Genomic DNA, 12,062 nt, shown 5'->3' on the forward strand with positions numbered 1-12,062 from the left:
GGACTTTGTGGATTTTGAGGTGTTTTGTGTTATGTGTTGTTAAATCTACCGTTGGTCTTTAATCTAGCTAAGTTTTTTTGTTTTCATGTGTTGAAATTATTCACTAAGTTTGCGGCTGAAGTGTGTTTGTGTTGATTTTGAGGGTTTTGTGTTAAATGTCTTTTTCTACCTTTGTTATATAATCTGGCAAGGTTTTTTGTTTTCTTGTATGGAAATACAATTTTGGTAGAATGGAAAAATAAACATTCAAATTGGATTTATATCAAGAGATATTGGCACTTTTTACAACAATTTTTTGAGGTAAAAACAGAAATTGTAAAATGAATGAAATTTATGGTACAATAAACATGATCGTATCCCATTTTATATAGACCCTACCTATATTATACTGCTTTAAAAATATACAAATATTAATTCAATTCAATTGACCCGTTCGACGATTCAAACAACAGTAAAAAGCGTCTATATTTTTGTTAAAAAGACCCAATCCTAACAAAACTAGCAAAAAAATCTTCTGTATTTTTGTTATACGAATGTTTTAAGATTCGACACTTGACCCTCCCTCGGCCCTCATTGTAGGGAATTGGTGATCCTAAATAATTCTTATCGCACGCCCAGCTATGTGAAATGCGACTGACTTTGTTTACATCAGCGCCTTTTATACCTCTGTCCCTCTGCCCCTAAATTCTTTTGCATTTTAGAACTGGATACCTTATTTTATGACATGACCTTCGCCTTCGAATCGGAGGGCATAGTTTTGAAACCGGTCCGGGGCATGCACCTTCAACTTGTCAGCTATGTGCATTTTAAGAAATTATATACCATGTGTGAAGGAACTCAAACTGTGAAAGAAAGCCATCATGAAACTTGCGTACTTGAGAATTTTCTTAATGGGGATGATGACTAGGTTTGAATATATTGATTTTTATGATACATTCGGGTAAATAGGGTCAATGTTAACTAATTTATAGATAAAAAGCAAAGATTGTCTGGATATTTGCAAAATAAATGAGATTATAAAATTTCAAAATCTATTAAAAATATTTTATCGTAATTAGATGAAAATTCATACAGTTTTAGCTTCCTTACATTAAATGTGACATTTTTTAATATATGAACTATAAGCATAAACGCACAAATAACAAAGATATTGGTAATTTTGTTTGAATGCGCATACAAATCTAACGATCATTACATTTCCTATGACGTCATTAGTTCGAGCCATTTTGTATGGAGCGTTTTCAGGGATCCGCGGCAGTGGCGCAAATCTGACTCTTTAAATCCCTGTAGCTCCGAAGGTAATGATCGCAGATACCCTGTTCCTTTTACAAAATTGCTTTACTATTAGTATACTCTTAATTTATATACAATTTAAAAAACTGTCATCATCCCTATTGTCTACGTGTCTTACAGCGTGATGGACTAACTCCTAACTTTTTCGTTCACCCACTCTAGGTCTGGCCATCAACATTTCATATTTCATATCTCATTTGGAATTCTGTGGACCGCGCATGCGTTTGTGAAAAAACAGCTTATGGTCTAACTTTAAATAAATAAAAATACCTATTGAAAGAAAAAGACTCCTAACCTTTGAAATTTGTTATGAAACATTCACATTTGTTTGTATTTGAATTTACACTTTTTAATTAATACAAAAGACTTATTTAATCAAAATAATATTTAATATTTAATTACCGTAATAATTACCTGAAAGTTCACAAAGATACACATATTCCAACCAGCTTATCAGCTCAAGTTTGAGCTATATTTATTTTTTACTACTTTATAAAATAATCTGTCACGTTCATAGATTGTAATTGCCATTCATTATCATTTCACCATTCCACCATCACATTGTTATATTCATTTCACCATTCCACCACCACATTTATATATAATAACCTACTCCTAAAAAAGTGAATAAATATATCGGTTAATACATGGCATTATAACATTATATCAACATACAAACCTCTACGGCGATACTCCTCTCATTCTGAGAGAAGACTCGTGCTCAACAGTGAGGCGAATATGGATTGCTAAGTTGTTTGTTAGCAAATCAGTAACAAAGTATGTATAATTCAACGACGTTAAAGGTACAATATAATGTCGATGTTTAAATTATTATTTGTGCGTAGTCATGTTTCTAAATCATACACCTCAGCGTTTGTGTGTGAAACTGAACATCGTATAACATTTCCTGGCCTTAGCTTAAACTTATTTAGTAAAGTTGTGCATAATTGTGCATTCGCTGTCGCAGACAATACTATGGTATATAGCTCTAGCACCTAATAGCAGAGTTGTAAGGTTGGATTCGTTTAGGACAAATCGTAAGAACTTCTAATCTAAACAAGATAAAATCATTGCTACATACAACACATTTTGTTCGTACATTGTCTTAGCAAACACTTTTGTTTAGATAAATGCTAATTATTAAATTTATGATAGAAATAAACTATTGATAACTCAATTGAAGATATACAAACCGCCACGTTTTTCTTAACTAAACTAAGTTTGTAGCCTCTCTTGTAAATGACTAAAACGCCTCTTTCTATATTATTATAGCAGACAACACATGTAAGAGTATATACAAAATGCTGCTAAAATATAAAACTTGCAAAGAGATATGAGGTGGAAATAAGCTCTGAAAAAAAAATGGAAAATGGAAATAAACTGGAATTTCAGCGACATCACAAACATTCCAGGTCAGTAATTTTGTTAATCCATCTAGCCTCAATTCAGGCCCGCGTCGTATTTAGAACAGGGTGCAAATTACGGGCTACGTGTGTAGGGTGCAAGATGCCAGACTGTGAAATATGTGGGTGAAATTTTGGATGCTGCAAATGTATCATTCAAGGTAATTGCTAACTTACCACTTGTTCATGTCCATAGCTCCTATTACGTCACGGTTTAGTTGGTACAAGAAATAACATTGTTGGGATTTTCTTTGGCACTTGTGTGTTTATTTTTTTTTATTGCAGATATTATTTAACTTTAATATTTTTTAATGAAACTTAGTTTTGTTAATACTACCACCGAAACTAATACTCATGGATTACATCTATATACACTCCAAGAAGGGATTTTAGGGTTTACTTGATCGCGTCATGTAAGGGTTCATTTACACGAGCAGCAACTGCAACCGACGACTGCAGTCGCCGACGTCTCGGCGGCAGTCGACTGAGGTCGCTAACTGCAGTTGACTGCAGTCGTTGGTAGCATTTGCCAGCTGCCGTTGGCTCGTGTAAATGAACCTTAAGCCTAATTTACATACTATGCGTATTAGGAAAGTACGACTATACAAGTAAGTTATAGAATTAACGCATAACAACGAAGTCTATTTTATCTCTACTTTATCAGTTAAATTAAATTATTAATATTACAACATTTGTTGTACAAAGTTTGTTTGTTGGAACTTCCCAACCTGTGCAGATGGCGTAATAGGGTTAAGATTTTCTCGACACATTAATTTAGTAATCCTAGCTCAGTCTTAAGGTCCTAGGTCTTACAAACCCACATACCAACTTGTATGGCGCTCTTGGCGAGGTACCAGGGCAGCATAAATGCCGCGGCACTTAAAACACGCCTTGCAAGGAGGCGTTGTATTTAGAAGTCACAGACTAAAAAGAGCGAAATCTCGTAAACGGGCGTCTAATAAATGAGACAATTCCAGATAAGACGATCATAATAAAAATACGCATTGGATTGAGAATCTTTATTCGAGCTGTTTAAACAAATAAAACCGTTTACCAAGTATACTCGTAACTCACTGAATCCTGAGTGACATTGAAATTGTCACAATTGTAAATAGAATTTGTGATTTAAATCTTTTGTTTTTGTTTAGCGCGTAAATAATGTATTTTTTAAATTTTGTCTTTAACTTACTTGTATGCTACTCTGTTGTCTAAAGAAGAAAGCTCTGTTGTCTAAAGTATAAATATTATGTAAGAGAACTTTGATATAAAAAATCATTAGCTACGAAAGGTAGAGATACTAATCATGTTTAATGATTATTATCTTTGTAACATTTAATAGTATGCCCTACTTTCTCAAACTAAACGAAAAATACTGTTTTATCGACAAATAAAGCTAACGTTTATTACATGACCACAAAGTTCTCGAAATTATTCCGGACTCTAGTTTTGTTTCCATATAAAATTTTATGTTTAATGGTCCACAACAGGGAACAGAGATAGAGTTTAGATTTGCCATGCCCAACCCAACAGGTAGCATTACCGACTTTCTAACTGCAGAAACTGACCAATTTCCCAAAAATAATAACTTTTAACACGACCAAACACGGTTACTCGACGTATCATAGAGTGGCTTCTCTTTTAACTCGATTTGTTCACAATAGCTCCTTCTATTATTTTTCCCATACTCTATGTTAGAAGTAGAAGTAGAACCGGGCACGATTTACGAGCTACTTAAAGAGGATACAACATGTCTTACCGTGAAATATGGACGCTTATATTTTTTAGGCGTGGCAGGAAATTGATGCGATTTGAAAAAGGAAAACATTTTTACTTCTACTTTTGTTTTATCCAGCTGGACTAATTTAGACAAATGAACTGTCAAAAGTTTTGCTCACTAGCCAGCTACTGGGGCTCCAATAAATCTGTGTTATTCGTAGATACACGTGTATATTTTTGTTGTACAAAAATAACAATAGAGTAAAGATTTATACACGCCATACGTTTGGCGAATTTACCATTCTTTTACATTTAATTATACAGTAGACATTAATATGTATGTATATTTAATAATTAAATAGACTGAATTATAACGCACAGCTTATATACTATAATAACTAGTAAGTACTATTATAATGCAACGACATTTTATACTACGGGTATTATAAAGTCTTCGGATAGATAGATATGAGAAGGTATTTCATAATTTTCTTAATATTTTTTTTTCTTTATTTTTTTTTTTATTCTCCCCGTGTGTGAAGTCTACTAATCCGTTATTTTTCTGAGAGGAGATCTTTTTTCGCAATGATGATGTCACAATTGCATACATTTTCTACACTAGGTACCCATCATTTTAAAAACTCGTCAAATTCTTCTTTAGACTTGTTTGTATAGCTTTTGATTTGTATTCTGTGTTGTGCTATCAATATAATCCTTTCTTTCTAGTTATCACGTAGTGTTTTTGAAAATCAAACCAATAAGGCGATTTCAATGAAAATTATTCGACGCAGACTAAATTTTTAATTTTAGCTTTACTTTATAAATTCATGTAAATTAATATGATACGAACGGATATTTTTATATTTTTTTAGTTACCGGAGAGACTATATTTTCATCAATTTAATATTCAGGGCATAATTTTGATTGTCAAAGATGAAGTTTTCCATTACCATAAATTTACCTTGATAAAAACTACGATCTAAATTGGTGGCCTCTGCTTGACGTAACGAATCAAATACCAAAGGTTATGGTGTGTTATATCGACTAATAACTCTGAAATCACGTTGTTAAATGTATTTTTCTCGGTAACGACCAACTTTGTGGCGTGACTAGACGAAAAGTCGCAAGTCGTCGGACCTAAAATGGAAAGAGTAAACATTATACAACATTTCATCAGCAACAAATCTACGATGATGGATGTTGTTCCCGGTTACAGCGAGTGGAGTACATAAATAACCAATTTGGGAACAAAGCGCTTTCTTTGTTAGCGGGCTGAGTTATTGTTCGCAAATCTAGGCTGCATTAATATAAACCTTGACCTTGTTTACGCTGTACAACGGATTTTACAACGTTGCATCGCTTTACGGATTCAAATTCGTTTGCTTCAAATTTAGAACGAGTGTGTGATAGGTACATTTTCCCTAATTTTTGGAATGGAAAATTTGGAATTTATAATGCTCCTAACATAGATAAGTACGAGTATAGTAGATAGCTAGGGAGGGATAACTTTTATCCTAATTGTCAGTGAAAAGAGAAAAAGACACAGCCTCTGTGGCGCATATATGCTGTGGATTTACAAGATGGAGGTCCCGGATTCGTTTCTTGATTGAAGTTTTCTTAATTGGTCCAAGTCTGGCTGGTGGGAGAGACTTCGGCTGTGGTTAGTTACCATCCTACCGGCAAAGACATACCACAAAGCGATATAGCAGTGCGAGCTCCAGTCCCCACATTATCACAATAACTAATTATAACCTAACACAATTATATTGGCATATGTACATTACTAATGTGGAGAAAATAAATAAAATTTCATTTCATTTCATACTGACTTGTTGTTAATTTGGTTCGTGATATTTGATATTATTTAGACTGCACTGAAATATAAGGATGATTGTTGAATTATTATTATATAAAGGCTTTTAATGGCCTACTTTAAGGCCAGACGTTCCTCCATTTATAAACATTGTTGATTATAACGAAACAATTCTACAAACTGTGTAAAGCGACAGAACATCTGAATACTGTGTCTCATCAATCGGGTTTATCAATTAAGTTGACCAAAATTAAATGAATACTGCCAGATAGGTATTCAAATTCCTTTTTTTAATTATTTCTTTATTGTTCTATATATTTTGTTAGATTTAATAATTAACCATCAACGGATCGAATTAATGGTCAACGTTTCTGAAACCTTCGATGCATAATTATACACAGCGACGATGCGCGCCGTCTCTTGTTGCAAGACTCGATAATTGTTAACTATTTTGATATTTATGGCTTCTCTATGTTGTTAATATTGCACAACAAACACCGCCTCCGTGATTTTGACGGCCTCCGTGACGCAGTGGTATGCGCGGTGGATTTACGAGACGGAGGTCCTGGGTTCGATCCCCGGCTGGGTCGATTCATGTTTTCTTAATTGGTTTAGGTCTGGCTGGTGGGAGGCTTCGGCCGTGGCGCCAAGCGATTTAGCGTTCCGGTACAATGTCGCGTAGAAACCGAAAAGGTTGTGGATTGCATCATCACTTACTGTCAGCTGAGATTGTAGTCATGGGCTAACTAGAGAATAAAAAAAAACCTCGGTTTCACCCGCTTAGTATCCAATGCGTCAGTCAGTCTGAATCGGTTTTATTACCAATGGAGAACTACGTTATCATCGAGTAGCATTTTCTATTCATTAGCTTATCCCCGTATTGCCATAGGGATATGGGGAGGGCAATATTTGAGACATATTGGTGACACTGCTTTCTTTGAACTTTCACTCAAGCGCAAACTGATAACTTACAAATTCTATTAAATTAGTTTAGGCACGTATTTACTAATAAAAACATCAAGCGGTCGGGATAAATAGGCAATTGAGTTTACTACAGTGTAAAGACGAGGTTTTATGTGGAGTAAATAACATTATTAGAGCTTAAACAGATTTACGAGCGTATTCACGCTTAGTTTGACGCTTGTGCGAAACGTGTTCAGACCTTACTTCAAGGGATTTTATATAAGCTAAGCAATAAATAATACTTTGTTGTTATTAAATTGAAAATGGTTGAAGCTTAGAAACATTCCATTGTTTAATTGAATCATTTATTTTAAAAGAGCACTTATTTTTCATCAAAGATCAAATGATCTGAGAAGCTGCTCTAATAGAATCTTACCAAATTTGGCTAGGTATGGAGAACAACACGAGCAAAGAACGAGGAGTGTTGATCGATCGTCAAGGAATTCCTTAAACCTACATCCTGTAGTCACAAGTCCAAGACTCTTCTTCGTCTTTTCTCTCTACCACGCGGAGACTCCATGGAATGTTAAGATATTCGTCCCCCACGTGACGTAGTTATATCCTTAGAAATATTACTTTATACACCTGGACATAGTTACATATTATGTGATTAAGTTTAGTGAAATAATTGTGGGGTGCGAAGGCGGCGGGATTTTGATAAGAACTTTAAACAAAACCAATATCTGGGCACCCTGACTTATACCCTAGAATGATTTTGTAAAGCGTGAAATCAGACGCGTGCGAGGAAATGCATCTGAATGACACAATGAAACAAGAGACTCAATGGGGGAGACCTTCTAGTTTCTCTATGGGACTCAGTTTTCACTTAGGGGGCCGTTTGGGTGGGATTTGAGAGCCGGGTCCATAAATGCTGGGTATCCTACATTGCGTACCAGTACCAGAACGCATATGGAGCTCTTCTCCGTTCCAGCGCTAAGGTCAAGGGTACTTGTGGTTAAATAAAACAAAATGAACTTTCAGTCGGTTGAAAATAAAAGTCTTTACGCTCTAGGGAGGACAATGCTCTTTAAAGCCGTCTCAAAAATAGAAATGGCGGCCTAAGAAAGTAAACGGCCCTGTTTTCCACGAGATTTAATTCCACCACAAAGTTTTAATGAGATACTTCACGGAAAGTTTTCGGCTTAGCAGCTTTTTTGTTGTTGCCTCACAACATCTGATGATTCTAAAGTAGGTATTTTTTATACTAATAATTGACATGACTAAAGATAATACAGGTGCATGGAGAGAATGATTGGATTGAATGGATGGATGGTAAAGGATGAGGAAACCATCTTTTATAATAAAGAAACGCCTTGCAAAGCATATCGAAAAGGAACATTTTCTATCAATGCCTCTTGTTAATTTTGAGGTAGATACGAGTACGGATATTATTTTCTTCAGGTCAAAATACAGCAAAGCAGCTTGGCAGTAGAAATAAGGATGGTTGAAAAGTGGTCATATATATATTCTTAATCTTCAACTTAACAACAGGTGGGCAGTAAAAACAAAAATTTTCAAGGTGTGTGGCTTGTCTACAGTTGGCCGCTGGCTGGCAGTACCTAATCCTACTATGTTCTCGCTTCTCAAACTCATAAGAGACTCAGTTGCGAGCTGATGATGGTTTGATTTTTTTTTATTGTTCCGATAGTTGTTTCAGTCAATGGTCTTATAGCGAAAAGCTTCGACCAGCACCTTAAGAAGCTTTCGCTTAACTGTTCAGATCAAGAGTCGGATACAAAAGGCAGTGATTCTTGAGACGGCGCATATTGTGAGGAGGTTCCTCACTCTGGAGCCCTGACCACCGGTTGCTTGGACACTCAAATGTCCTGCAGCGGGAGGGTGAATTTTTTTTTTATAAATTTTTAATAATGTTTTGTATTTTATACTTATATTGTTATAAATTTAAAAATAAAAGTAATTTTTTAATGCTAAAACAAGCGCGAGCGAGACACTATGTAACTACCGCTAAAACATTGCACCGCACACGAGCGCAGCGCAAATTTAATATTTGATCGGAAATGGCTGTTATCTAGCTCCAATTAGTAAGCAAGTTTATTGTGGCCGAATGCAACACAGCTGCGCCACTGCGCAACTTTGGTTTTCGTCAATTTATTGCTTTGCCATTGTCTATTGAGTTGTGGTGTCTTTGATATCTTGTTAACACGAGGACTTTGAAGATGGGTTTGTTTATTTAATTCAATTATCAATAACGTCACTGAGATGTCAATGAGAAAAATTTGCTTTTAACAAAATTTTCATTTTTATAATATTTGGCTCGGTTTTTTGGATTAAAATTGGCATCAAAGTGATTCTTTATCGCGAAATACCCCGTGATATTATTTTCATCTCGAAATGTGATATTAACAGTTGTTTTTGTTTCAGAGCGGGGCTACGCTGCGCGGCGGTGCGGTCGCCAGGCCGCCTGCTCTGCAGGCCTCCTCGCTGCCGCTGCCGCTGCCGGGGCTTCGCTCGCATAAAGACTTTATTGTGCATAGTTTTAATATTTTTTTCATTTTGTTAAATACGTGTTGTGAAGTATGAATCCCAGTGCTTCTCAAGTTGATTGCCTGGAATGCCCACACTGTAACGATGGCAGGCTGTTTAAAGGCCGCAGAGGCCTGAATATTCATATCGCACGCTGTCACGGACCACCAACGCAATCTTTGACTTGCCCAAATTTTACAAGCGATCAAACAGGCAGCGATAATCAGGTTCCATTCGAAATCTTATTATGTAAGTACAGTCAAAATATTCCATTAGTAAAACGCATTCCGCGGGGAGCTAGGATATCATTAGCTAGATCCTTATCACAGACCATCCAAAATGTATTATCAAATTCACTTTCGGCTTGGCAAAATCTCTTTCTTTTTTCCTATAAACATTTCTATGTCAATAAAACAGAAAGCGGGTCGTTATGTGCAAAATTAAAAAAAAATAGTTTGGATGATCGCGTTTTTTCAATTCCTGATTATTCATTTCGGACACAAAATTACAATTTGAAGAAAATTGTGGAAAACAAGGTTATGGATGGGGATCTTAAAAACGCCGCCCGCATATTGTTCTCTAATGATACTTTAGCTCCTTTCAATGAGGTAACTCTGGAAGCCTTAAACGAAAAGCATCCTTCACCAAATACCAACACTTTGCTTCCAGACCCACCACTTAAGCGTTCGTTTTTGCAGATAAAGGATGAGGAGACTTACGCTGCGATAATGTCATTTTCTAGTGGCTCTGCTGGTGGCATGGACGGCATAACTCCACAACATCTAAAGGATCTTGTGGCAGTTACTGCTGGGGACGCCGGCAGAGCGCTATTGAGTGACATTACCAGACTTTGTAATCTCATGTTATCTGGCGAGGTAAATTCATCCTTTTTACCATTCCTTTACGGTGCAAGGCTTTGTGCTTTTAATAAAAAGGACGGTGGGATCCGCCCCATCGCTGTTGGTTGTACTTTTCGTCGTTTGGCGGCAAAATTAGCGTGTAGACACATTGTCACTACCCTAAAGGAAAAGTTTCAACCTATTCAAGTAGGGTTTGGTAGTAAAGGTGGTTGTGAGGCAGCAGTACATTCGGCTCGTACATTCTTAAAGAATGGCGAGGTTGAAGTACTGCTGAAAGTAGACGTGAAGAATGCTTTCAATTCTTTGGATAGGGCAACTTTGCTGAACGAAGTTTCAACGCATCTTCCTGAAATTTACCCATATGTTTGGCAATGTTACAGCTCAGATACCAAATTGTTTTTTGGAAATAACGGTATTAAATCTAGTGTAGGCGTTCAGCAGGGGGATCCTTTAGGTCCAGCCCTTTTCAGCTTAGGGATACATAGCCATATCTCAAATTTAACATCTAAATTTAACATATGGTATCTTGATGATGGAACTATTGGAGGCAACGTCATTGATGTCTTAAAAGATCTTAACGAAGTTAAGCAAAAATTTAGTCAAATTGGTTTAGAATTAAATTACTCGAAATGTGAATTATTTTTCACGGAAAGACTGTCGCAAGAACGACAATTACTGGCTTTTGAATTATTTAATAGAATTGCTCCCAATATTAAAATAGTTAACAAGCAATCACTTTGCCTACTTGGTGCTCCTCTTTATGACGAAGCCATTCAACCCAATTTGGATCAAAAACTCAAAACATTTTCGGCTAATACAGACAAATTGGGCTCTCTAAATTCTCACATAGCTTTTTCGATTCTAAAACATTGCCTTTTTGTACCTAAATTAATGTACGTTCTACGTTCTAGCCCAATTTGGAAATTTCCTGGTCAACTCGAAAATATGGATGCCACCTTACGAATCACACTTGAAAAAATTCTAAATTTGCATTTTGATGATCAGTCTTGGAACCAAGCTACTTTACCGGTCAAATACGGTGGCATCGGCGTGCGAAAAATTTCTAGTGTTGCTCTTCCGGCTTTTCTTTCCTCTGTGCATAGTATAAAAGAGCTCAGTTCTCGTATTCTTAATTCCAATTCAGTTTGCATAACCTATGCCACAGAGGCTCTAGAGAGTTGGAAAGTCAGATGTCCCAACGTTGACATCCCAAAGGAACGTACTACACAAAAACTTTGGGATGCTCCATTGGTTCAGCTGACACATGAAAATTTAGTTCAAAATCTTACAAGTGCTGTAGATAGAGCCAGGCTTCTAGCATTATCCGAAAAGGAATCTGGGTATTGGCTCCATGCCTTGCCATCGAAAAATCTTGGCACTTTATTAGACAACGAAAGTTTTCGTGTGGCTCTAGGACTCAGATTGGGTACACCATTGTGTTTAGAGCACAAATGTCCATGTGGGAAAGAGGTGAGTAAATTTGGAATCCACGGGCTTTCATGCCAAAGGAGTGGCGGTAGGCTGTTTCGG

The sequence above is a fragment of the Bicyclus anynana genome, chromosome 4 (genome assembly GCF_947172395.1).
Source record: "Bicyclus anynana chromosome 4, ilBicAnyn1.1, whole genome shotgun sequence".
NCBI lineage: Eukaryota > Metazoa > Arthropoda > Insecta > Lepidoptera > Nymphalidae > Bicyclus > Bicyclus anynana.